Raw genomic sequence first — 17,571 nt, forward strand, 5'->3', positions numbered from 1 at the left:
GGTTCAGTTCCAAGTGGGGAAAAAGACACTGGAAACATGGAGACTGCTTGGAAAGATGGTTTAATGGTGGTCAGGATCACATGGCTTGAGTTCCTGAACAGAAGAAGGGCTAAGATGCTGTGCGCGCCTGGCTTTATGCTCTCTCTCTGAGCTTTGAACTTCCTGGGGCACAGGAAGAGTATCCTGATTGGTTGTCAGACCCCCCAGGGGGTGGGGGTCTTAGCTAGCCTTGCTGGCTGATGTAATCTTCCCAGGTGCCATGTGGTGAGTTTCTGTTGCTGGATGGGTCCTATTGTGTTGCAGATGATGGTCCATTGACAAAGGTGGGGAGAATGAGTTTCTGCCTCTGGCCCATTGAAAAAGGTGGGGGAAGGCAGGAAGCTGCTTTGTCTTTAAAACATGTTTCTCCATTTCTTATCTAGGGAAATATAATCTTCTGCCCTTTTTAATATTTTCTAAAATATTTCATTCTTCTAGGAGAGGGGTGGGCGCTAACTTCCTACAGTACAACACTTAATGACAGTCACAGGGTACAAATGTAACACTTAATGATACAACACTTAATTATAGTCATAGGCTACAAATAAGCAATCAGGAAACAAAATATCAGTATAAATCATAAGGATACAAGCAACAAAGTTACAGTCATAAGTGGAAGGAGATGGGTGATGGGAACGATGAGCAGATTAATAGTAGTGCAGATTTAGTGAATAGTTTGACAGTGTTGAGGGAATTATTTGTTTAGCAAAGTGATGGCAAACTGTTCTTGTGTCTAGTTGTTCTGGTGTGCAGTGCTCTGTAGCGTCGTTTTGAGGGAGATGAAAGAGTTTATGACCAGGATGCGAGGGGTCTGTAAATATTTTCCCAGCCCTCTTTTTGACCCGTGCAGTATACAGGTCCTCAGTGGAAGGCAAGTTGGTAGCCATTGTTTTTTCTGCAGTTCTAATTATCTTCTGAAGTCCGTGTCTGTCTTGTTGGGTTGCAGAACCAAACCAGGCAGTTATGGAGGTGCAGATGACAAAGACTCAAAACCCGAAGAAACAAGTTCGCATCCAGTCTTCTCCTTTTTTTGCTCCCTTGCAGCCGCCACAACTTTTAGTATTCTGGCACCAAAGATGTGGGTGGAAGTCCCGATGCTTGGATGAGCCAAGTCGTTTTGGAGCCTCGCCTTTGCGCCTTCCGCGCCCACGACTTGCCTTGCTCGGCTGGAGCTGCTCGGGATTTCCCCCCCACACCCCACGCCACCCTCGGGAGGGACCCCTTTTCCTCAGCAGGCGCCACGGAGGACATTCCCACCCCCCACTCCTCCTCCATCCCCGCCCCGCTTAGTGGCCAGAAAACCCCGCCCGGGGGGGAAGCTCCACCCCGCCTCCCGCCCGCCGGCTCTCCCGACGTTTCCTCGGGCTCCAGCTCCGGCTCCTCCCCGGCTGGATCGCTGAGTGGGCGGCTGGCCGTCGGGCGGTGAGAACGCAGCGGCCTCGGCCTCGGGACTGACCGCGCAGCTCTCGGAGACGCTTGGCAGCCATGTAAGTTGGGGGGCTCTCCCGGGGCGAAGCCTCCCTGGAAACCGGGACTCTCGGGGCGGCCGGGCGGGCGGTTCCTGGGCTTGCCCGGAGGAGGTTTACGGGGTGCCAAGGCGGGGAGCCTGCCCGGCCGCCTCTGAAGGGAGAAGCAGAGGAGGAGGAGGAGGAGGCGCCCCCCGCCGCAGGAACGCCGCTGCTGCCCGTCTCCACGCCCCGGCCGGCGGGGTCTGGCTTGCGGCTCCCATTTTTCCTGGGCCACGTTGGCTGGGGATGGTGAGCGCCGGAGTCCGAGGCATGCGGAGGGCGCTCGGTTGCTCTGGGAGGCGGCCGGAGCTTGGGCTTTCTCTCCTTTTTCTCCTTCTCTTCTTCTTCTTCTCCTCCTCCTCTTCCTTCTTCTCCTCTGTTTCCTTCTCTCCTCCTCTTTCCCCTCTTCTCCTCTCCTCCTGTCCTCCCCCTCTTCCTTCTCTCCTCCTTCTTCTCCTCTGCTCCCCCTCTTCCTTCTCTCCTCCTCCTCCTCTTCTCCTTCTCTCCTCCTCCCCTCCTCCTTCTCCTCCTCTTTTCCCCTCTTCCTTCTCCGTTTCCTCCTTCTCTCCTCCTCCTCCTCCTCCTCCTTTCCCCCTTCTTCTCTCCTCCCCACTTCCTTCTCTCCTTCTCCTCCATTTTCTCCTCCTCTCCTCCCCGTCTTCCTTCTCCTCCTTCTCTTCTCCCCCTCTTCCTTCTCCTGTCCTCCTCCTGCATTTCCTCTTCTCTTCTCTCCTCTCCTTCTCCTTCTCCACTCCTCCCCCTCTTCCTTCTCCTCCTCCTCTTCTCTTCCTTTTTCTCCTTCTCCTTCTCCTCCTCCTTCTCCTCCTCCTCCTCCTCCTCCTCCTCCTTTTATTATGTTTATTATTCATCCCTTTATCAAATTTGTGTAGCCGCCTGTCTTGCCCAAAGAGCACAAGGCAAGATCTAGAGTTGGAAAATGTTCGGGGAAGTGGGGGGACAGTAGGAGGGCTTGAAAAGTGAGTCTTCCTGATCTCTTCTGCAGCACCAGCGTCAGGATTGAGGGATTTAAGGCGCAAGTGTGACGGAGATGAGACAGCGCACTGAAGAAGCCATTAGCCGTGGTTAGCAAGCCTCGAGGGCCGGGGGCTGGTTTTAGGGTCTGGTGGTTTCCCTTCGGAGCCGGAATGGCCTTCAGTCTTGCTTTTGGGGCTATTCTAGGTTTGAAAAAGAAGGGATCTCGGTTGTCTAACGGAAGGAAGATGGTTATTATTTGGGATCCATACATTAAGTTGGGACTTTGAAGGGTTTTGCCTGGAAGGATCATTACGTCTGTTGGGAAAATATAGTTTGATACTTTCATAGATATATCAATAAAGTGGTATTGAACTGTTGGAAAATCATCTTCAGCTCCTATGAGGCTTTTTCTGTTTCTCATCAGTTTCATTATTCCATCTTCTATGACTAATGATAAACTGCGTAACAGCCACTAACAAAAATATGGTTCATTTTGTTTAATGTGGCTAATCTTATTTATGCTCCCACAAACGCTGATAATAAAGCCAATCTAGGGTCTAGCTAGCGTACAGATAGTCCTCAATTTACGACCGCAATTGAGCCCAACGTTTATGTTGCTAAAGGAGACATTCATTAACCCGGTTTTGTGCCCCGTTTTATGATTTTTTTTCTTGCAACGTTCGGTAAGTGAATCACTGCGGGTGTTAAGTTAGTAACACGGTTGTGAAGTGAATCTGGTTTCCCCGTTGACTTTTGCTTGTCAGAAGGTCGCAAAAGGGTGTCACGTGACTCCAGGTCACCGCAACCGTTGTAAATACGAGTCGGATGCCAAATGGTCAACTTTTGATCACATGACCATGAGGATGCTGCTAGGGCAGGGGTCTGCAAACTTGGCTCTTTTAAGACTTGTGGACTTCAACTCCCAGAGTTCCTCAGCCAGCAAAGCTAAGCTGGCTGAGGAACTCTGGGAGTTGAAGTCCACAAGTCTTAAAAGAGCCAAGTTTGCAGACCCCAGTGCTAGGGTCATAAGTATGAAAAACGGTCATAAGTCACTTTTTTCAGTGCCGTTGTAACTTCAAACAACCACAAAATGAACTGTTGCAAGTCAAGTACTACTTGTAGTATCTTCGTGAGGTATTTATTTTCCTTATTAAAGTAAAAAAAACACACCGTTTTTCAGAAATTAAGGGCCTGGGGTGCTTTGCGCAACATGCTGCGAGGATGTGGATTTCCCACAACAGTCAACCAATTCTACTTTTTCAAGTCCAGTGTGTGAAGTGAACTTTCTCCTCTTTTACCCTGTTTTCAAATTTGGAGTTGGAAAACATTATTCTCTCCGAGGAAGCAAAAGCATATAATAAAAGTCACTTCTTTGTTTTTGTAGTAAGTTTGTGGTGACTGCCAAATGATGTGCAGTGTGGGGAAGACATTCTTGTTCCTGTGGACGGTGGACGCTCTGTACATGTTCAGGAACTCTCTGTTTTATTGCATTGTGAGTCCCTGGGGAGCTGAATCCCTTGCTTGGAGCATGGACTTTAGAAACCGATCTCCCCGAATTGGCGTTTCTACTGGATATGTTTCGTGAAACAAAAAGGGAGAAAACGGATGTCTTGCGATTTTAGCTGTGTGATGATGGGAGACAGAAAGAGATTGAGACGGAGTGGCTGGTCTTGAGTTTGTAGCTGGCCTCACACATCCTGCTGAATCACGATTGCTGAATAAACTACAGTTGGCTGGGTTTTCACAACACAATAAACAAAGGAAGGTTCGCAGGCCCCATGTAACACCAAGCCACTATGAACACCTCTTGAGGATAAATGGATCCACTCTAAGGAAGAAAATTATGGATCCCATTGAGGAGAATATTTGCAGCTCGGGGGTGTGGTGGTGGTTGAAATGAGAGGTCCTTGTTGATCTCTGGGGGGACGCGGTGGCTCAGTGGCTAAGACGCTGAGCTTGTCAATCGAAAGGTCGGCAGTTCAGCGGTTCGAATCCCTGGTGCTGCCGTGTAACGGGGTGAGCTCCCGTGACTTGTCCCAGCTTCTGCCAACCTAGCAGTTCGAAAGCAGGTAAAAAATGCAAGTAGAAAAAATAGGACCACCTTTGGTGGGAAGGTAACAGCGTTCCGTGCGCCTTTGGCGTTGAGTCATGCCGGCTACATGACCACGGAGACGTCTTCAGACAGCTCTTCGGTTTTGAAACAGAGATCTGAGCACCGCCCCCTAGAGTCAGGAACGACTAGCACGTATGTGCGAACGGAACCTTTAACTTTACCTGACGATCTCTGAGCTTGGTTGTTTTTTTTGCCGGTATTACATTACCAAACTAGGTAACGCCATCAGTGCTGTTGAGAGACAACTTCCATAAGGTTAAACGTTTGGATGGATGGATACCCACCAGCCAGCGATGCGGCTGTCTGTGATGGGAAACAGGTGTGATTTTCTCACTTTTGTCATGCTGAAGTGATCGATGACTTTGCAAGACCTCCTGTGCATAAAATCAGAAATCTGTTTTTAGATTAAACTTGGGTGAGAAATACATCGGCTCCTTTTAATAATTAAAGGGAGGGGTATGTGTGTACATATTTGCAGTCCTTTAATGGCTCAGGGCAGTCTGCATAGCTAAATCAGGCCAGCAGAAATTGTGAGAGGTTTCTCACTGGGTGTGCGAGGCTGATCAGGTTTGTTTTTTTTTAAATATAATTTTTCTGCCTTTTAAGTTGCTTTGTGGACTTTTGGGGGGTTCCCCAACTACAGTGTGCAACAGTGGTGAAATCCAATTTGTTTTTTACTACCGGTTCTGTGGGCGTGGCTTGGTGGGCATTGTGTGGCTTGGTGGGCATGGCAGGGGAAGGATACTGCAAAATCCCCATTCCCACCCCACTCCTGGGGGAAGGATATTGCAAACTCTCCATTCCCACCCCACTCCTGGAGGAAGGATATTGCAAAATCTCCATTCCCACCCTATTCTGGGGCCAGCCAGAGGTGGTATTTGCCGGTTCTCCAAACTGCTCAAAATTTCCGCTCCCGGTTCTCCAGAACCTGCTGGATTTCACCCCAGTGTGCAATCCCCGTGCTGTGTGGTGTTCTGAGCTGTTCTTCATTTCTCCCGTTTCGTGGCTGAACGGCCAACCTCTGCAAGCACCCGGTGAAATGTTTACACCCTTGAAGCTTTTGGGGTCCTCAGAGAGAACTCGGGAGAGCACCAAGGACCCCACAGAGCATCCCTAAGCTACAAAATATTCTCTTCTATCGGTACCCGAAACCTCTGCCTGGCTGTCAATTGGCTGTCACTGTCTCGCTGCTTAGCCACTTGCATGAAGGATGTAATTTTAAGCGTGGGTTTCACGGTACGAGGAGATTGGCAGGGGTATAATTTTCAGATGAAAGTCCTTTGGCATCGCTGCTGCTTGGCTTCCCAGCTTTGTACGTTCTCACTCTGATTTTGATGCCAAAGCTGGCTCTTTTATGGCTTTTTATGTTTTCTTTTTCCTGTCACCGGATGGAGCATGCTGGAGGAATCTAGGTGTAGCAGTTTGCCAACGAATAAAAGCACACAGCGCCTTTGTTTCTCATTAATCTAGAACGGTATTTTTTCACTCTTGGCAACTTGGAGACTGTGGGAACGTCAACTCCCAGAATTCCTTAGCCAGCCATGCCGGCTGGGGAATTCTGGGCATTGAAGTCCACACGTCTTCAAGCTGCCAAAGTGGAGATCTAGAATGAAGCAGTCATGAAAGTTCTAAAATCTTGGAGGAAGGGGGTTGAAAAGACTTGCTTTGGGCCCAACGAGGCATCTTGCGAAAGGAAAGAGACCCACAGATGTGCAAATGTAGCCCTTATGGGTAGAGATTCTCAATTGCATCATCCACCACCCTTCTCCTCTGTCTAAATTGGTCTAGTAGCATTGGAGGGCTGCAAATTCCAACAGGGAGATGGCAGAATCTGCTCTCTCTCTCTCTCTCTCTCTCTCTCTTTCTCTCTCTTCTTTTTTCAAGTTTTGTTCTTTAGGAATTACTTTGCTCTTTAGCTTCTTCCATGCCTAGGAAATTAAAGTGAGTTGGCCTTGTTCTTTAGTGGCTGTGGCAAAGTGCAAGATATTTATTTATTTATTTATTTATTTTATTTTATTAGATTTTTATCTAATATGGAGATGCCCCCTCTAAGTGGACCAATATGAGAAAAACTGAGTCAGTGTCTTTATGACTGTAACTCTTCAAGTCTCCTTTCCTTCAACAGGAGATTCATTTGTAGCTCCCATCTTGCAAGATTTCCTCTTTCCAGCTGGTTTATTATAGAGAGGACCAACACCAGCGTGTTCATATCTGGTGACAACGTAAACTTTTCTTTCTGAGATCACACATCCTACTTCTCCAGCCTGCTGCTTACATATGGATTGAAACGAGTGTTCCCAATCCATGTGGTTTTTGGGCAGGTTGGTTCTTGATTCTGGGGAGAGTTGAAGACTCAAATGTTTCTGAAGTATAGAGAAATGTCCCTGTGGCATTTAATTAATTAGCAATGTCTTTGAGAATATTACATCTTTGCTACCGAAACTCATTGGAGAGAATGTAGTGTTCCCTCTATCAATGGCAGGTTAAGTCTTAGATCTTGCTCCAGATCTAAGGTGGGTTGAGTTCTAAATCTCCAGGGGTAGATTGAGTGGTATAAACCGAAGCATAGAATCAAAATCTTGTGAAGTATTAGTCCCGCTTCATAAAGCCTTAGTAAGGCCACACCTGGAATACTGCATCCAGTTTTGGTCACTACCACATTACAAAAATAAGATGTTGAGGCTCTGGAAATGAATCGCTGCAGTTTGTTGTGACTCAGGCCCAAATAGGTAGTAGGAAACTCAGTCAGTGTAAAAACAAAAAAACTTTATTTGAACGGCTGAGAATTACTTCATTCTCAGCGTAGTTCAATTAAATTAAAGCAAATTCCTCCCCAACACAAATTCCTCAGTCCTATCACCAACCTTGGTCTAATTGGGCAAACTGCCAAAGGCCTTTCTTGGCAAAAGTTCAGAAGACATCGATACAAAATTAATGCAAGAAGATGAAGTTATCAATGTTGTTTTCCAGCAAAGAGCCCAAATGCCGTTGTTGGTCTTTTAAGCCTTATGGGAGGGGACAATCATCTCTTGGCCCTACTCCAGTGGTGGGATTCAAGTAATTTAACAACCAGTTCTCTGCCGCAGTGATTTCTTCCAAAAACCAGTTTGCCAAACTGCTCAGAAAGTTAACAACCGGTTCTCCCGAAGTGATGCAAACTGGCTGAATCCCACCACTGCCCTACTCCCGAGTCGTCCTCTTTGCTTGAGCTGCTCTTGTCTTCTGGCAGCTCTTCGCATGTGTGCACTAGGAACAGGCTCCTCCTGTTCCTCTGCCTCACTACTGTCAGTCTCTGGAGGCTCTGGAGTCCACACATCACTCCCTGATGGCCCTGGCCCCACCTCAGCTTCTGACGCAGAGCCCTCATCCGGGCCTTCCTCAGCCTCCAGGACTGACCCACGCTCTTCCTCAGCCTCATCGGTATCTGAGTCCATTGCCAGCTCCGCAGGCTGCTGGCAGACCACAACACAGTTGTGTTAAGTTAGCAACACGGTTGTAAAGTGAATCTTAATTCCCACGTTGACTTTGCTTGTCGGAAGGTTGCAAAAGAGATTCCCATGACACCCCCGGGACACAGCAACCGTCATAAATACGAGTCAGTTGCCAAGGCTCTTTCTCGTGGGATGGTCATAACTGAAAAATGGTTCTAAGTCTCTCTTTTTTTCAGCGCCGTTGTAACTTTGAACGGTTACTGAAAGTCGAGGACTACCTGTATGCTTTTAAGCAAATCTGTTTCCAGATGAGGATTTATTGAGTAACTACCATGGTTTGTTCAGTCATTCTTTGTGGGCTCCCTGCCTGAGATTGCTGTCAATTTTTAATCTTATTGCTTCCTTCCTTCCTTGGTTACTTGAGAAGGCCCAACGGTCTTGGAAAGGATAGAAGATGTGTGCCTGCCCAAGCACAGATATCTTTTCTTTTAGACGGCTATTCGCTGAAAAAGCAAATTTCAAATAATTCAAATAAAGGAACGTGCTCGCAGCTGGATAAACTGACCTTTTCTTTTTATCTTCGCTGTAACTGCTTTTAAAATAAGACTGAGCCAGTGGAATATTTTGCAGCTGCCTTGGAACAATCTGGGAAGATATTTTGGCTCGGGCAGTGACGTTTCTGTTCTTTCCAAAACCTCATCTGTCTCTGCTTTCTTCAAGGAACAGAAAATATTCTCTGAGTGAATTAACAGGACAGAATCCACCCTTTCCCTCAGATATGTCTTCAACTTTCCAAATTAGCCTATAGTGTATCGCATCGCATCGTATCGTATCATATAGTGCAGGGGTCTGCAAACTTGGCTCTTTTAAGACTTGTGGACTTCAGCTCCCAGAGTTCCTCAGCCAATAATCTGGATCCTCATGTTACCCACCTCAGAAGGCTGGAAGGCTGAGTCAACCTTGAGCCTGGTGAGATTTGAACTGCCAAATTGCAGTCAGCCAGCAGTCAGCAGAAGTTTCCTGCAGTACTGCACTCTCACCACTGCGCCACTGTGGCTCATAGTGTATAAATGTATAAACTCAGACCAGCAAAATACAATTAAAGCTGAATTTAAGATCCTATCAATATTTCTCCAGGAAAAGAAAGACTGTTGAACAGTAGGGAGAGGAATAGCAATAGCATTTAGACTTCAGAGTGCTTTATAGCCCTCTTTAAGCGGTTTACAGAGTCAGCCTCTTGCCCCCAACAATTTGGCACCTCATTTTACCCACCTCGGAAGGATGGAAGGCTGAGTCAACTTTGAGTCTGGTGAGATTTGAACTGCCAAATTGCAGGCAGCTGGCAGTCAGCAGAAGTAGCCTGCAGTACTGCACTCTTAACCACTGTGCCACCAGGGCCCATAGCAAGCCACTTCTGAAAAACCTTGCCAGCAAAAATGCAGGGACTTGCCTTGGCAATCTTAGAGAATGGAACAAGATAATACAAGAAAAAAAAAGCCAAGACATGGTTTGCTTACTTGTGGCTAGTTTTACCCAATAGATCACAGTATAGACATTGCAATAGCAAGATTCCCAGTTTGAGCTAACTAATAATGGATGGATTCATGCAACTTGCTAAGTGGATTTGTTATACAGGGTTTATAATTTAAGTTGTGTGAACCCCAGTAGCGACTTAACGCAATAAGTCACAGGTTAAATGATAACAATGGGCAAATCTGAGGAGTAGCACTTACATCATTCTAAAACCTGCCTCGAATTCTCAGAGCCATCTTTTTTTATTCAGATTTCTCCCCAAATAGCTCATTTGGGAGAAATAATTGGCTAACCAGTTAGTTCCCATGACAACGGATTACCAGGCGATTTGACACACATGGCAATTCCAGATATTACTTCGGGCAATTCATTTATTAGCCATACTCAGAGAAGCGTAATAAGAAACCTAACGAAGGGAAGATCCTGTCAGACCAGCTGAGCTCTTTCCAGAAGTATGTTGGAGATGAGAAATGCCAAGGTAGTCATGGTGGCCATTAGAATGGAACAATCTTGATTAGGCCTGTGGAAAGGTCAACATAACATTTGAAGGCTTCCCTAAGGAAATCATATCACAAAAAAGAAAGGCAGAAAAATCTCTCACTCTCTTTAATCTTGGAAGACAATATTATCTTCTTTTAAGGCTCTAGAAGTGGCTCTCTGGTGGATTTGAAAAAAAAAAGGCTATTTTAAGATTCCTTCAAGTCAGACTTGATTCCTGGTGACCTTATGGACCTATTCGCATTAAAGGGGAAAAAAAGAAAGAAAGAACGAAGATAAAAACAAGTGAAACTCTAAAAGGTCATCAAGTATCATCAGCCCTGCTGAGATTAAAGAGGCTTAGTTTGGTTTCAGCTCAATTAAGATTTCAGCAGCCTTCCAGGTAGCTTTTCTGAACTAAAGAGATATGACAAATAAAGAGTTGGAGAACCTCTGGTGGATAATTCCTATTTTTTAGAGGATTACCAAGGCTTTGTGTGGTTCTACTTCATGGTGAGGGGGGCGGGGATCATTCTGAATAGGGAAGTGAGCATTTGAAGAAGTAAAATTGATGCACTAAATATTGGCAAGTTTAAATTTAAATTTAAATTTGGCCCCTAAACCTGGCAGCCCCCTGAAATATTTGGTTGGTTCTGTTCTCTTTTGAGGAAATTGTGGAGGCCAAGGAAAGAATAGAATAGAATAGAAAGAATAGACTAGACTAGAGAAGAGAAGAGAAGAGAAGAGAAGAGAAGAGAAGAGAAGAGAAGAGAAGAGAAGAGAAGAGAAGAGAATTTTTTATTGGCCAAGTGTGATTGGACACACAAGGAATTTGTCTTTGGTGCATAGGTTCTCAGTGTACATAAAAGAAAAGATACCTTCATCAAGAATTCTAAGGCACAACACTTAATGATAATCATAGGGTACAAATAAGCAATCAGGAAACAATATCAATATAAATCGTAAGGATACAAGCAACACAGTTACAGTCATACAGTCATAAGTGGAAAGAAATTGGTGATGGGAACGATGAGAAGATTAATGAGTGCAGACTTACTAAATAGTTTGACAGTGTTGAGGGAATTATTTATTTAGCAGAGTGATGGCGTTTGGGAAGAAACTGTTCTTGTGTCTAGTTGTTCTGGTGTGCAGCGCCCTGTAGCATCGTTTTGAGGGTAGGAGCTGAAACTATTTATGTTCAGGATGATTATTTTTTCAATATTTTCACAGCCCTCTTTTTGACTCGTGCAGTCTACAGGTCCTTAATGGAAGGCAGGTTGGTAGCAATTGTTACCAACTCCAGGCTGCACTGTTTTCACTACGTCTTAACTTATCAACTCTACAGAGGAGATACTCCAGGTATTAGTAGCATTGTCCTGATGAAAGCACAGAGAAAATCAGGGTGGTTTCCCCCCTCCCCCACCATCCCAAGTACTCTTTCAAGTTGCTCCTTCTTGATTTTGCTTTTCCTCGTCCACCCAATCTTCTCAATGCAGCTAATGAAAAATCGAGGTGAGGAATCCTTGTTCTCAGACATGAGTAAAAAAGAAAGAAAAAAGATTTGACATAAATGTCATAGAGATGAGGAAGGAGAATAACGGAGTTAGAAGGGACTTTTGAGGTCTTCTAATCCAACTTCCTGCTCAACCAGGAGACCCTATTCCCGTGCTGGCGAACCTATCGCATGCATGCGACCTGTGGCACGCCGAGCCCTTTCTGCAGGCATGCGAGCTGTCGCCCAGCTTAGCTCCACCATGCATACACACGAACCTTCTGCCGGCCAGCTGATTTTTGGGATGCACAGGCAGGGCAGGGTGCATGCAGGAGATGCGTGCACATGCACGGGGGTTGCATGCGCATGAAGAGAGAGCACAGGTGGGTGCAGCCCCCCCTTCCATGGCCCATTTTTTGGCCCAGGAGGCTGCAGGGGGCTGTGGGAGGGGGGGGTCTCGCACACATGTGCAGGGGGGCAGAGGAAGTGTGTGTGTGGGGGGTTCCATGCACATGCATGGGGGTCATGCGCAAATGCGCAGGGGGCGCATTGCATTATGGCTGCCAGCACGCGCTCGGCAGACAAAGAGAAAAAGGTTAGCCATCACTCCCCTATACTATTTCAGACAAATGGCCGTCCAATCTCTTCTTAAAAACCTTCAGCAATGGAGCATCCAAAACTTCCAGAGTCAGGAAATGCCTCCTTAGTTCCAGATTGCAAATTAGTTTTCCATCCGTTGTTTCTTGTCCTGCCTTCAGGCGCTTTGGAGACCAAGCTGACCCCTCTCTCTTCTTTGGGACAATCCCTTGGAAACCCTGCCTAAGCCCCAATTCTTCCAGTTTGTAATTCTTGCCCCACTGAATGAACTGGCACTCAAAACAATTCAAGTAGCCTGGTGAAATTGCCGTGGGCAGCCGGGAGACTCCAAGGCAACTAAAATAGCTGAGCTTCTCTCCTTTCTTTTTTGTTCATTTGCAACATGATGAAACAGCCAACACCAGGCAACAGTTGCCTTCTGTTTTTAGAAGTGGCAGCTGGAGCTGGATTTTTCTCACATTCCTTCTGGTGTCCAGTGGGGCTGGCTTCCGTTGTTTCCCAAGGCCAGATGTAGACTTTTTGCTTAGGTTGTAGATTCAGGGAGGGAGGGAGGAGGAGGACTCCTTCTTGGTCACTTTTCTGCTTGATCGAATATTGGATTTGGAACAGAATAGAGCTGGAAGGGACCTTGGAGATCTTCTAGTCCAACCCCCCCTGCTCAAGTAGGAGAACCTATACCATTTTAGATGTCTAGACTAGGGGTCTTCAACCTTGGCAACTTTAAGACTTGTGGACTTCAACTCCCATCTTTGCTAGCTGAGGAACTCTGGGAGTTGAAGTCCACAAGTCTTAAAGTTGCCAAGGTTGGAGACCCCTAGTCTAAACTCTTCTTAAAAACATCCAAAAATCATGTAAAAGGTAAAGGTTCCCCTCCCACATATGTGCTAGTTGTTCCTGACTCTAGGGGATGGTGCTCATCTCCGTTTCAAAGCCGAAGAGCCAGCACTGTCCGAAGATGTCTCTGTGGTCAGGTGGCCGGCATGACTCAATGCCAAAGGCACACGGAACGCTGTTACCTTCCCACCAAAGGTGGTCCCTGTTTTTCTACTTGCATTGTTTACATGCTTTCGAACTGCTAGGTTGGCAGAAGCTGGGACAAATTAACAGGAGTTCGCCCCATTATGCAGCACTAGGGATTTGAACAGCTGAACTGCCAACCTTTCTGATCGACAAACTCAACGACTCAGCCACTGAGCCACACGATTTCTGGAGGCGAAGCTGTTCCACCGGTTAATTGTCCCCACTGTTAGGAAGTTTCTCCTTAATTCCAGGTTGCTTCTCCCTTTGATTCATTTCCAACCATTGTTTCTTGTCCTGCCCACTGGTGCTTTGGAGAATAATTTGATACCCCTTCTTCTTTGTGGCAGCCCTTCATATCTTGAGCTCTGGAGCTGTAAATCTTTCTCCTTAACCTCAGTTCTTTTCTACTCTTCAGGAAGTTCTGCAAAAGAAATGTCTAAAACAGGGGTCTCCAACCTTGGCAACTTTAAGACTTGTGGACTTCAACTCCCAGAATCTGGGAGTTGAAGTCCACAAGTCTTAATGTTGCCAAGGTTGGAGACCCGGTCTAAAACATGAAATAAACAGAGCTCTTCCATGTCATGTTCTGTCAAATAAGACATAACGGAGCCTGCAGTTTGGACATCTTCCTACCAGAAAAGGGAAGAGGTCTTTCGCATACATTTCCTGTTTCTTTGCTTCTGTTTGGTTGTTTGCTGACTCTCTTGCGTCTGATGTTATGTCCATTACAAGCACTTTCGTTTTGTTTAGTCCTAACATTTTTTCCCCTGCAGGCCCACCATTGGACATCTTTGTAAATTTGGTAGAAGGAGGGGAACGTGACCTTTCTGCTTTGTTGTTGTTAGAGTATAAATCCTTCCATTCCCCACCATCACCCAGTCAGAGCTGAAGAAGCTTCTTGGATGAGAAGTGAAAGTTCTTCAAACAAAAAGCAAGAAAGTCCCGTTGCCTCCTGAAAAAACACCTTCGGGACAACCACGACCTGGATGACTGAGAATCTCTATAGACTTTTAGGTGGCTTTGCCTTTAATGGTAGAGTCTATTGTAAAAGCTTCCTTCAAGATTTTGTGTTTCCAGGCATCTGATTTCTTTCTTCTTTCTCAGACTAAGAGTCAGAGGTTGTTCTAGGCCAATATTTCTCAACCTTGGCAACTTTTAGCTGTATGGACTTCAACTCCTAGAATTTCCCAGTCAGCATTGTTGAAGTCCATACAGCTTAAAGTTGCCAAGGTTGAGAAATCAGGCTCTAAGCGTTTTTAATTAATGATTCTTTCTCCGGGAACTCAGGCGTGATGTCATAACAGGGAGTCTTGGCTGGACTCGATAAGATACTTGGTTGTCATTAACAAGCAACTGTAGTTAAAATGATGGAGATGAATTTCTACAATAACAAAACATTTAGTTCTGATAGGAGATGGGAGTTTCCGTTTTGTTGTAATGAACTGCCCATTTCTCAATCTGGCTGGTTGTTCGCTTGTTCTTCTGTTAACCAAATGGTCCTTTCCGGTCCCAGATGTCTTACCTTACCTTGCCAACTCAAATTCCTATGTCAACATGGGTTGCCTGCTTTTTCTAGATCACCAGCCGGTGGTCCGTGGACCACTGGTGGTCTGCGAGAAAATTTTGGTGGATCGCAGAAAAATTATTTGCATTTTTTATATTGCACTAAGTCAGGGGTCCTCAAACTACAGCCCCTGGGCTGGACACATGCAATGAACATGTATGTTGCTGCAGAGAATCTCCCCCTTTGGGGTCTTTTTATGTGGGTTGGAGGGGGGCAGAAATTCCCACTTGGGATCTGCTTTGGCTTCCTGGTGCAGGGCTTTGGGCGAAGGCTGGAGGGAAGCGCCGCTGGTGGCGAAGAGCCGGAGGGCCTTGTTCCAGTGGGACTGCATCACAGCCTAGAACTGGCTGACCATCTCAGCCCACTGAGCCTCCAGGTGCCGGTACCTGGCCTTGCACTCCCACAGGTCTTCCCTCTGCTTGGAAAGCCTATGCTTGTAGTCCTCAGTGAGGTGCTTCTGCTGAGCCTCCTTCTCAGCCAGATCCAATTTGAACTGAGCTGTTTTGCCAGCTCTTAGCTTGGCTGCTTAGCTCCAGCAACCGCTTCCTGTTGTGGCCCTAAGGAAGCTGGGCAGGCAGGCAAGGAGTGGCGAGTAGAGGCTGGCAAGGCGCCTCATGATGTGAGTGACATCGAGTTGGCCACGCCCACCCAGTCACATGACCACCTTGCCACGCCACGCCCCCCCCAGCCATTCATTAGAGAGATCATATTAGTGGTCTGCGGGATTTATAATTATTGGTAACCCGTGTTCTAGAGGGCTGAACAATGGGGCGAGGGGAAATCGGGACGAAAGAAAGCATTGTTACTTTGCAGTCCCTCAATCTCTAACCCAGGGATGGGCAACTGGGCAACTTTGTGACCTCTGGACTTCCAGCACGCTTAATTCGCTCAACAACTGTGGCAAAAAGTTATCCCTGTCCCAACTTTTCAGGAACAACCTGTAATGGATACAACTTCCAGGTTGTAGTATCCCATCTTTAGCAATTTGTTCAAGGTGGAATTGTAACTACAGTATACCTTTTACTCAAGCCTAGTATTTTACTCAAGCCCTAGAGCAGGGGCCTGCAAACTTGGCTCTTTAAAGACTTGTGGACTTCAACTCCCAGAGTTCCTCAGCCAGGAGGAACTTCGTAGTGCTTTGCGGCTCTCTCTAAGCCGTTTACAGAGTCAGCCTATTGCCTCCCAACAATCTGGGTCCTCATTTTAACGACCTTGGAAGGATGGAAGGGTGAGTCAATCTTGAGCTGATATAATGAAGTCTATTGTTATGTAACATCTGCTGCAAGGGGCTGTGTTATAGATCTATTTTGTGCAGTTAACTGTGTTGTTTGTACTGTGTGTTCTGGTTACCATGTGTTGAGTCAAGTTAGCAAAAGAAACATGTTGGAGTTGCATTTCCTTCCCCAGTTCTCTGGGTGATGCCATCTGTTTCTTCCTTTGTAATGCTGTAAATGTGGGAGAAGATGTCCATTCAAATTTCAGCCTAAAACTCGCAGATAGGAGATCAGGCAGGGGAGATTACAGATTAACAGAATTGGAAGGGACCTTGTAGGTCATCTAGTCCAACCCCCTGCTCAAGCAGGAGACCTTACACCGTTTCTGATAAATGGCAGTCCAATCTTTTCTTGAAAGTCTCCAGTGATGAAGCTCCCACAACTTCGGAAGGCAACTTCTGTTCCATGGGCTGATTGTTCTCACTGTCAGAAAGTTCCTCCTCATTTCTAGGTTGAATCGCTCCTTGCTCAGTTTCCATCCATTATTCCTTGTCTGGCCTTCTGGTGCTTTGGAAAATAGCTTGACCCCCTTCCTCCTTTCTGTAGCAGCCCTCAAATATTGGAAGACTGCTATCATGTCTCCCCTGGTCCTTCTCTTCACTAGACTAGCCATGCCTAGTTCCTGCAACCACTCATCGTATGTTTTAGCCACCAGTCCCCTAATCATCCTGGTTGCTCTCCTCTGCACTCTTTCTAGAGCCTCAACATCTTTTTTATATTGTGGTGACCAAAACTGGATGCAGTACTCTAGGTGTGGTCTTACTAGGGCTTTAAAGTGGTAGTACCTCAACTTGATCTTGATTGTATCCCTCTGTTAATGAAACTTAGGATCATGTTGGCTTTTTTAGCTGCAGCTGCACACTGCTGGCTCATATTTAGCTGGTTGTCCACTAAGACTCCAAGATCCCTCTCACAGTCACTGCTATTAAGCCTGGTTTCCCCCAGTTTATATGTATACTTGCCTACGGAGACTATGGAGGGAACCCACTCTGTGAACTGTCCTGGATTTGAGGTTTCTTCGGAAGGTTTGGAGTTCCTGCCCCTGAGTCTTGGATGGCTCATTTCATAACTGGTTAATAGCGTGGGAAAATTCTGCATTAAATTCCCTTGTCTATGGAGATTCTCAGTCATCCAGGTCAGGGTTGTCCCCAAGGTGCTTTTTTTCAAAAAAAGGCAGCTGGACCTTTCCTTGAAGAAGTTTCTCTTCTCATCCAGGCTTCGAGATGGAAAGCGCAGCTGTGTGGACAGGCATCGTTCCCCTATCCTAAGCGCTGGACATTTCAAGCACTCGATTGCTTCGGAGGTTTCTCCTGCAGGCTGGCTTCATCTGAAAGGTCTAACAGGAGAGAGTTTAGTCATAGAACAGCCTGTACCCTGCCAATCGAGAATGCAAAGGCTTCGCAAAGTTAATATTTATCTAGCAAAAGTTACTGCTGCTTCAATAACAAGATTTGTAGGCCAGCTGAGGTAAGACGATTCTGCAGCAGTTACCTAACAGGTACTACCACCACTGGATCAGGAGCGTAACGGCATCTGCTAAGGCAGCGG

General features: G+C 46.4%; 1 protein-coding gene across 2 annotated transcripts in view; it reads left to right on the forward strand.

Moving 5' to 3' along the window:
- The window catches only part of RIPOR1 (RHO family interacting cell polarization regulator 1), a 158,371-nt gene that overhangs the window by 21,725 nt on the left and 119,075 nt on the right, over window positions 1-17,571 (forward strand). The window contains exon 1 of one of the 2 annotated variants that reach the window (XM_058154756.1): window positions 1,370-1,526. The exons of the other annotated variant lie outside the window; for it this stretch is intronic. The gene's annotated coding sequence lies outside the window, so the exon portion shown is untranslated. Of the gene's footprint in view, window positions 1-1,369; window positions 1,527-17,571 lie in introns of those variants that run through there. 2 annotated transcript variants of the gene reach the window in all.

This window comes from Ahaetulla prasina, chromosome 12 (assembly GCF_028640845.1).
Source record: "Ahaetulla prasina isolate Xishuangbanna chromosome 12, ASM2864084v1, whole genome shotgun sequence".
NCBI lineage: Eukaryota > Metazoa > Chordata > Lepidosauria > Squamata > Colubridae > Ahaetulla > Ahaetulla prasina.